This window comes from Alligator sinensis, unplaced genomic scaffold, assembly GCF_000455745.1.
Source record: "Alligator sinensis unplaced genomic scaffold, ASM45574v1 scaffold946_1, whole genome shotgun sequence".
NCBI lineage: Eukaryota > Metazoa > Chordata > Crocodylia > Alligatoridae > Alligator > Alligator sinensis.
The window spans coordinates 349,745-360,332 of NW_005842751.1; positions in this window are offsets into that span (position 1 = coordinate 349,745).

Here is a 10,588-nt window from a genome sequence, read left to right on the forward strand (position 1 = left end):
ATTTAAACAACAACAGCTTTATTTACACAGCATCAGCTGAGTGTTTTATTTAGACAAAGCGTTCGTGAAAGTCATAGCAAGAAATACATGTCTGGGAATGTTGAAACATGTTTTGAGCAGGCCCGGCCACACGGAAATTTTTAAATTTACTTTTTACAAAATGCATCACCACACTATCGTTTTGTGCTAACTCGTCAGAATAATACAATTTTAAAATGTTTTCAGACGATAGCCTCTTGCTATGATGGTGTAGGAAAAATACACAATGGTATCTGCAGATGACAGATTGGGGGTCTTGTAACAGTTTCGTCTGAAAAGCAGTGTCGGTAGTGTTCTTGTTTAAAAACAACATAATGCTTTGAGGAAAGAGAGTGCTGTTTGGGGGGTGACCATACGAGTTGAAACATTCTCTGTGGTTCCGATCCTCCAGGTAAACAGCCAACCAGTGTTCTTCAGGTTGATTATGCAGGTGCGTGTTGACCACCAAGCTCAGGGGCCTTTGAGACAGTCAAGTCTAAGAAAGCCAGTCGCAGGGGAAAACATCTGAGAAAGTTTCTTTGGCATAGGGGTCTGAGGATAAAACCCTGGTGAGCTGTTCGGTGTCCATTTTCACATGTAGTCAAACAGGACATTTCTCCTCTGATTTATTTCTATGACATGGTCAAAGACCCCATACACAATCATGTTAACCTTGGTGGGCCACAGCAAAGCATATTTCTGCTCTCAGGTTCCTGTTTTTAATCAGCGAATAATGATCAACACACTCTTGGTCAGGAGACAGGTCAAAGGCAAATAAGGTGTACCCCAGAGCAAACTCCTCACGGTTGATTATCAGGGCCCAGTCTTTCGTATGTTTACCGGCTGTCTGTACCAGCTGCGTGTATTCTCTCATGCAGTTACCGTTCTCAAAATCTGGTTGTAGGGGCTTTGTCGGAGTTTGTTCTCCATCAATATAGAGGTCCACAAAATTAATATTGTAATGTTTAAGGTTAAAGGGCTTCTTACTATAATTCCTGCTAAAGGCATCATTATCCACGAACCCGATGATGTTGAGTTTGGGCAGTTGCCCCAGAAACAGATTCTCCTGGTTGCTGACTTGGCTGCTGGCAGGGATGCTTAAACTAGCGTTGGCCATAAGCAAGGCCTCCATGTGGCCCAGTCGAGCGCCCAGGCCTACCTTCATTTTTTTCACAAAAAGTGAGGCAGATGTGATTTTTAGTTTACAGGGGCCAGTTGCTGCAGCACCTATCAAGCAGAAGGTATCTTTGCTGTGTGTCAGTTTAATTTTCACATCCATGCCATTCAGCAACCGTTTTTCTTGAAAAAATAAATTGCTATGGAGATGACCAAGCAGCTCTATCTTTTTGCTCTGGTCTGTCAGGTTTGCCCGTCTCTGAAACCCATGATTATTGCCATCCCGCGCAACCGTTTCATGATGCCTGGGAGTATCTTTGTAAAACAGGCCGGCAGAAAATTGTGTGGCAAGGGTGTCATCGCTGTAGTTGAGAACCGATTCAATGAAGGCTCGGTAAGGGTAACAGTTGTTGCTTTGGCTTATGAAATAATCTCCCAGAGTGACATCCAGCTGACTGAAGACAGAGGCTAGTGGGTAATTCACCAGACCCCAGCATCAAGATCAGTTCCATCACCTTTTACAATCTTGCAGCAAAGGTACAGCAGCGTGTTATTCAAATCCATGTAATCTTCACCATTCCCAGCTATGAAAAAGTCAATGGGGCTGGACTCGGTAATAGTTGAGAGCAGGGGGATCTCAACATATAGGTTTTTCTCAATGCAGGTTTGTGTAGGGGCTATTTGAAACACATCCAGTTCAGATTTGGCACATTCTTCAGCCCTGCAGTGAACAAGGGCCATGGCAGTTAAAATATATTTCTGTTTCCTCCAGGACAGCGCCCCTTCTTTCTCCCAGGCTGCTTCTTGGTTTTTCATGTGTGGCGGCCCCGTCGACTTACCCTCTTCTTTTTAAGGGGTTGAAGAGGTCCAGCATGTCTGGAGTCTGGTGCATCTCTCTTTCTTTTATGGCTTTTTCTTTGAATATACACGAGGCCGGACCCCTCCTGCTTTGCCGGCTTGACCACCTTATCCAGGACAGCTTGGGAGACATGACCAATCACATCTTTGGCTATGTTTTGCACCGCATTTTTAGCATGGGGCTTAATAATCTCCAGACCCCTTCTCAAAAGTGGAACAGATTTTCTAAAGAGGCTGCAAAATATGCCTCCCACACCAGTCCCGTACATTACGGGCACCCCCTGATATCCGGGAAGACCATACCTGGCCTGGGCTTTATAATAATTTCTGTACAAGTTAGGGTCCCCATAGTTTTTTACCATCACCATCATACTTTTACTTATTTTAAAATCTCAAAGTCTTCCGGGGGCGTAGGTGAAGCTTAACGATCACCTTACCAAAGCAAAATGAGAAGTGTTTGTTCTGATCCATCTTTATTTCAATGCTGATTGTGTTGATGTGGTGCTGACTAATGGGGACATAATGCAGGTTGTCGTATGTGATGGTGACAAACTTGTTGATCCCATGGACAGGGGTGAAGCGTAGCAAAGGAACCAAAAACTCCACTGTCTTTATTCTGCCTTTTGGCAGCTTCATAAAGCATGGTCACCCCACCAAAACTGCCAGCTTTACCAGGAAAGTAATAAACATGCTTTAACATAGCCTCCTGTGTAGACATGTCTGTTAACCTCTGCCCCACACCCACCCCACGCTAACACCCGTGTGGTGCATTCAAACGCTTGAGGACAAATTCAAACCATGGTAAAACAAAGTTTATTAAGCAGGTAAGAAATACAACATTAATGAAGTCTTCAGCCTCGTCTTGAACGGTTGTTCAAAACTAGGTCACGCAAGAAACCTTCTTCTGAACAGGGGGATAGGATACATTTTTATTTGAAAATAACCCCCAAGTACAGCCCTGCTCAGTGACCTCCATGGGCTCATACCCTGCTCTGTGACCTCCATGGGCTCGTAGTCCTGCTCAGCAATCTCCACAGGCTCAAAGGTGGGGTTAACGGTAATTGTCTTTGGACAAAAATGTTGCATCAGTCTTTGGTCTTGAACTGCTCTCTTTTGGACACGAACAAAAAGAATTCACGCAAAAGACCTTTACTTTCGGCGGGGTGACAATGTGCATGTTTTGAAAGCGCTCTATGAAGGTGTCATCTACCTGCAAAAACATTGTTATTAACACAGGCCCAGGCAGTTACAAGAAAATCACCCCCACAAAAATCATCTAAATTAGTTACCTCAGCAGAGTCCCTTGAGACAAGAGTGGTCCATGCTCTCCACAGGCAGTTCTGATACGGACTGCTTGAGTTCTGTCACGGTCTCTGGCCTTGTTTTGGTAGACTTGGCATCCATCTCACACTCCTGAATCTCCTCCATGTCTGCCCCCCATGTCTGAGCACAGTCTCAGACAAACAGATGGGTCGTTTGGGAAAGCAGATAGACCTGGTGGCTTGCAGCCTAAATCCCACCCCCTCTACTCACTCCAATTGGTTCAGCGTCATTCTTGGGGAGGTCTGAGGCCTCTGAAACTGCTATCAATTGGTTGGGGCTGGTGGGGAGGGTTGTTAAAGGGGTCACTCCAACCCACTGCCATCCCATAGGCCACGCCTGTGCTCTGGGGGCTAGAGCAGTCTGGGACCTCATAGGTCATAACTGTACCATGTGATCTAGGGTGGTTCTTGCAGCATGACGGGTTGGGCTTTGGGGGTCTGCATGGGCTATCCTTCTGATGTCATGAACCATGTGGTGTTGGTGTCACACACCACATGACTGGGGTTGAGGGCGGAGTTGCTGATGTCACACACCACATGACGGGTGGGAGTGGAGCTGGTGATGTCACACATCATGTGACTGGGGTTGGGGGCATGGCTGGTGACATCACCTGCCATATAAGGGAAAGGGGCGGGGCTAGGGGGTGGGACTTCCAGTCCTGCCCACGTGTCACATTTGCATTGAAGGGCGGTGAGCCTATATACTACTAGCACTGGAACAGGTTACCCAAAGAGGTGGTGGAATCTCCATCTTTGGGGTTTTTAAGACCTGGCTAGACAAGCCCTTGGCTGGGATGATGTAATTGGGGGTGGTCCTGCTCTGAGCAGAGGGTTGAACTAGATGATCTCCTGAGGTTGCTTCCAACCCATATTCTCTATGGGCATTTATACACATATGCTTGTGAATTAATTGAGTCTGCTCCACACCCAAGCTGATGCACCCAGCACTGCATCACATGCAATTGTATAAATAGTGACATGAGTGTCAGTGCTGAGAAAATGGTGGCAGTGTACTTTGGACTAAAACACCTTTGATGTGATTTAGTTAAAAACGTGCCACCCCCATTTTCTCAGTGCTGACATGCACTTTGCCATTTATACAAATGCATGCACCAAAGTGCTGGGCAAAAGGTGCCTGGTGCTGCAGTGCAAGAACATGTACAGATGTCCTATGATTCTACGATTTTTCTGCTTCTGCACATACACATAATTACAATAGATTTTTCTTTACATGATCATATAACAAAATGAAAGAAAGTATAGTAATTGGTATTCCCGCAAGTGTGCTGTGTGGACAAGAAATCAAGACCCAAATATAGAGCAATCTCAAATGAAGAATTATATTTAAGCTTAATAAATATCCTATTAAAAAGTATATGCAGTATTCTTTCACTGAAGGGGTGTATCTACTATTTAACTGTGCAGTAAATGTCTCGGTGTCTATACGTACAAAAAACTAGAACTCGTGGTTCCAAAATGATACCTTTTATTAGACCAACTGGAAAATGGCAAGAAAACTGTCCTTTTCTGCAACCTTTCATGATCAAAGTCCCTTCATCAGGCTCTGGGAAAAGTGTAGATGGTACAAGATGGTAAAAAGTCCCCATAGGTAGGAAATAAACTTCATTTTTGCACAGAGGGAGCTGAAGATGGAAGTCTGTCCCTCTGGGTCCATGAGTGTCTTCGGGAGCTGTGTTGAGTAGCTCTTTGATGTGTTGATCAGGTAAAATTCCTTCCCTGGAGGTGTCAGATGGCAGGCAGGGAGGCAAAAAAAACTTCCTTGTTGTTCTGCAATGAAGTTTAAAATCCAAAATCGGCTAAAATTCGGCATCTTCCATGTTTCAGGGGTGTACTTGGTAGCCGTGTTGGTCTGAGACAAAAAGACATACAAAAAACTAGAACTCTTGGTTCCAAAATGATACCTTTTGGTGTCTATACGTGCACCCCTATTAGCATGCACCAAACTAATAAACTTTGCAGCAGGATAGTACTTGTAAATGCAAATACTATTCTGCTATAGAGTTTTTTTATGTGCAGCAGCACACATGAAGATGCAGCCTGGGGCACAGGGTGCTTTAGCATGTGGCAGGCCCTGTGGTGCAGTAACCTCATGCCCCAGCTAGCTGCTCCACAGCATGTGGAGCCCAGTCAAAGCAGCCCTGGGCTGGCAGGCTGATCCCTCTGGGTCCCCTGGCAGCCTGGGCTGCTCTGATCGGGATCCATGTGCAATGAACAAATAAACTCCAGAGCCATATGCTCCAGAGTTTTTTGCTCTCAGGTGCATATTCAAACAGCATATCCTACAGCAAAAAACTCCAGAGTGATAAGCACCTGATTTTATTTGTGTGCATTAATCACACCTGTAGATGTGCCCAATGAGATTTATCTTCCTGTCTGAAGGATACACACTGAAGTTCAAATGGCACAATGGCCTTTTAAACAGTGTATTTAAGTTCTCTAGCCTTCAGCACTGGGGAAGACACAAAAACAAACAAAAAAACCCCAACTAGGTTAATTTCCTCAGCTGCGGTGTGAAGGAGCTGAGCTGCATTGGCATGCTTTGAGCCATATGTTTCCAGCATTCTTGAAATTCATGCATAATTTTACCCTTAGTGGGGCTTTGCTGTCATGTTTCTTTACATTTTTGTCATTGCTGAACTTAGTGAAAGAACTCTTTAATTCTGCAGTTCATCCTCTCAGTTGAGCATGCCTTTTCTGTTGCCTATCCATTGTAATTGAGCTCCCATTTGCTAATCAATATCCTAGAACAGCAGTTTTCAATCTGTGGTCCATGGACACCTGGGGGTCTGCAGACTATGTCTAAGGGATCTGCAAAAGATGACTATGATCAATCAAAAGTATGTGAATACCCATGCCAACAATTCAAAGGAGTCTTCACCTCCATTCAAAATTTCCAGAGGGGTCCGCAAATGAAAAGGTTAAAAACTGCTGTCCTAGAACACCCTCATACAACCTGCAGCACAAGTGCCATGGGCAGCCTCTGTAGCACATGGCAGGTCAGGGAGGGGACATGCAGCACAGCAGAAAATAGGGCAGAAAACAGAGAAGATTACACAGGGAACATGGTAGGAGGCAAAAAGCAGAGAAACAACAGCCTGGGCAGGAAGCACAAAGTAGGGAATGGAAAGTAGAGCAGCCAACTGGGGAGAGTAAAGGGATCAGAGTGGGACTCAGGGAGGGTGCCAGGCTAAATTGTGTCATGTCTGTGTAATTTCCTGTGCCTTTCACCTGTGCGCTGAGCCTGTGTGTTTTTTTCTGGCTTCACCATCGCTTTAAGGAACAAACAGGCTTGGTAATGGAATAGACCTCGGTTCGCACCCCCAGGGGGTCTCTTCTGCCACGTCTTTGCTGGAAAATTACTTTTGATGGGAGGAAGATGGTCTATCCCATCCCCCTGGGTACCTTCCTCCAGGCGTTCCGGTTGTCCTTCCTGCTCAGGGCTCTACCTCCCCTACACCCTGCCTAAGGCCCACCACAGTGTTGTCTGGGACACCAGGGTTAGTATCACTCACCCATTTGGTGTCTTGGCCCCTTCTGATTTTACTCTGGTAGGATCGGGACGTTGATTTGACCGAGTTATTCTATGCCTTACCTTGCCTTATTTATGGGTCTTGTTGGTCCCAGCCTGTTGTATTCTCCAGCATCCTGCTCTTCACTCAAGCTTTGTACCTGCCATAAGTTGTTTGTCTGTTGGTCACTTCTCTATTTGGTTCTGTTGATATCCAATTTGTGCTAAAGATCTCCGATGTCTACAGAGTATCCTCTGATAAGCTGTCAAGCCGTCTTTGGCTCTGATGCTTTGAAGAGACCCCCTCCTGGGGTAGCCACCACATCCCTGAGCTGGGACTGCCTTCAGTGTCTCAGCCCTCTGGGCCAGTTGAGGACCTTGCTTCCGGTCCTCCCCGCTGATTCCCTGCCGGGCCTTTTATCCCAGCTGTGGGGTTCTGGCTAGTGAATTGGCCCTGGCATGCTCCTATGAAGTGTGACCATGACGACGTGGGAGCTGATCCTGGCTCCTTCTGACTCCGCGCTTTTTTTTTTCCCCTCTTTCTTTGCCACAGTGGACAGGAACTCCATAGTTTCACTTTCACTGTGCTCTGTTTCCAGTGCAGTGTCCCACCGGCTCCTCTCCCGTCGGACGGAGGTAAGTTTTTCCCACAGTCTGACAGAATGGTTGGCCCCCACCATTCTAAAATAAGCAAACTGCGGGCTCTGGCAAAGCTGTGATGATCTCTTTGAAAAATATGTTCAGTCTGGAAATGTCACATTATGACACAACAACACTCTATCTCATAATCCCCAAAAAGCAGTCAAAGCAATCACATTCTATAACATCAAGTGCTTAACTCACTAGATCAGTGGTTCTCAACCTTGATAGACTCAAGGCAGCCCTCAGAAAGTGTCAGCTCATAGTTTTCACTTAATTTTTTACTACAGAAAAATAATAGACCAGTTCTTCTCCTGCAAAAAACTCAGAGGGTGCGTCCAGATGAGCATGCATGCAGTTTGTAGCACCACAAACCCATCTGTGGTGCCACAAACTGCACATGCCTTACAGGCCCGTGTTCACCACGCAGCTAATTTAAAGTGCAGTGGGTTTTCTGACACCGGGAGATCCTGGCTTCAAAAATACCTGTGCCAAAAAAAAGTGGAGTGGTACACATAGCAGCAGCATGTGCCACCCAGAACTGGAGCCTGTCCATCCAGAGCCATGCTTTGGCTGCCGGCTAGATGCCGCATGCCAGGATCACTGCTGCTGCAGACCCAGGAGGTTTCCAGGACCCCAGACAAGGCTGCTGGGGCCAGCCTCTCCTGCCCCCTCCTCCCCGCCAAGGCTATTTGCTGTGCACCAGAGCACACATGCAGGGGCATTCCCTGGGAACAATTAACTGTCTCCAGGGAAACGCAGATCCCCACTCATAGGAACACACTCAGAAAGACCAAAACAGGTCAAGATGCTCTTAGCACTATGTATTTCTAGTGGGTTTATCTTGAATCATGTCTGCACACCTAATAATGCTGACATTGCATGGTACTTAGCAACACCCCTGAAAGGATCTCAAGACACCCTGGTTGAGATTCACCTCACTAGATAACTGCACAATTGCAAAATCACAATATTCCACTCCTGGAATACCTGGATTGACAATGCTACGGTGACTGTGTGGTGGACTTACCAATACAGCCTGGCACGCAGGGCTTGGAGAATCTTTGTTGTGATTGGTGGAGCCCATCCACCAATCAGGTAACTGCTGGGAAGGGGCTTGCCCTGCCCCTGTTGGGGTGGGGTGGGCAGGGGTGAAGAGCCCTGGACCTGATTATAGCTTGCACTTTGCAGGTCCGATAGCACTCCAGGGGCAGAGCCTCCAGAGCGAATAAAAGGACAGCGTGTTCCGCATACAGCAGACACATCAAGGGACAGAGAAGAGGACGGGCAAAGAAGAGCCGGTGTGAGCTGGCCAGTGGGTGGAACCAGCGACGTGAAGTCCCTGAAGATGCCTCTTTGCAAGTGGGAGCAGTAAGCAGCTGCATTCCCAGCTCCACCGTGGGGAATGCGGTGTCAGTGCATGGCTCGGTGCACAGAGCCCAGACCCTGGGAGCAGTTCGAGGCGGCTCAGGTCTGGAACCCCTGGTGTGAGGCCAGGGACCCCGGTGCATGCAGTAGTGCATGGAGCCCAGACCCTGGGAGCTGCATGAGGCAGCTCGGGTCTGCAACCCCCTGGTGTGAGGCTGGAAATCCAGAGCCAGCAGCATGACATGGCATGGCATGGCATGGCGTGGCACGGCACAGTCTGGCAGGACCCCAACCCTGGGAGCCACTCAAGGTGGCTTGTGTCCACCCTTTCTTAGCATGTAGCTAGGACTCCCGTGCACACTCATTGCACGGCTGGTCCCAGGTGGGGACCCAGGCCTCAGAGCCGCAGAACACAGCCCAAGCCCCCAGCTGTGAGCAGAAAGCAGAGTCCTTGGTGCACACAATGGTGCATGGGGCCACCTGGGAGTATCAGCCCAAAGAGAGCCTGTGGCCTGGGAGGTCCCGCATGTGAGGAGTGCCTCAGTTGAGGGGACGAGGACTACCCATTCATGCCCACTGAGTCATGAGTTGTTGGGGAAGGGATTCCCACAGGGGACGGGAGCTACCCCAGCTGTGAAACAGTTATCCTCAGGGAATCTTGAGCTGAAGGAAGCTCCCAGGATCTGGAATTACCTTAGGGAGATGTCCCTGGGGCCCGCCACAGTCCTGGGGAGCACAGAGGGTTTCTCCTCCCCCTGCAGGCCAGAGCACAGCCTATGCCCCATGGTCTGTCTGGGCTGTGGGGTAATTATAGAATTGAGGTTGACCTGTTTTGAAGTATGTTATATTTTGTGACAGATCGACTTAAATGTGGGAAACATTTTTATCTATGTATTTGATAGTTCAATAAAGTATTAAATATAAACTTGCAAAGGGACTTTGCTGGGACCCCTTCCCGGATGTTTATATATTATTACCTGTACTCTTACCTGCATATATTTGTGTTTTGACTCTTGTTTAATTGTATTTATATGTGGTCACCTGTACCTACCTGTTATTTGTCTATTTTAAATTAAATGATTATCAACACATTGCTTGGGGCTACCTGAAGGGCTGTAATCTTTCAGCCTTTATCTGTAGGGCATAGTATTATGATAATTGTATATTTGTACATATATGTTTATTAATATCAATTCTCTTGATTTTTGTATATATTAATAAATCTGAATATAGATAAGCATCTCTTGTCCTGATCTGACTCTATAGGGAGCAGAGGGATCTGGCCTGCATATTGCAGATCCCTCTCACACATTACTTGGGTGCACCCGGGTTACAACTGTAAAAATCTGTGTGAGGTACCAGAAAGGGAGAATGAAGACAGGTGGCAAACTTCTTTAAAATGATCGAGTTTTACACTAACATAAATGATGACAGAAGGGATGCCTGGTCAACTCCCAGGCTGTGAATACTTGCTTTCAGCTCACCCTATGGGATCTGCTGCTAGATTCTGCTCAACAAGCCCAGCCATTTATGAGTTCATGGAATAAAATACAAATTACATAAATAAATCCACTTCCTTAAGAACGCTGGGATTTAACTCACATAGCATAATTCTTGACAGGATTTTCAAAAGCATAGCTTCTTCACTTCTAAACATGAAAGAGAGTCTCTGACTCCATGAAAATAATGTAGTCACAAGTATGATGATCAAAGTATACTGTGAAGGCTTTGTATCCTG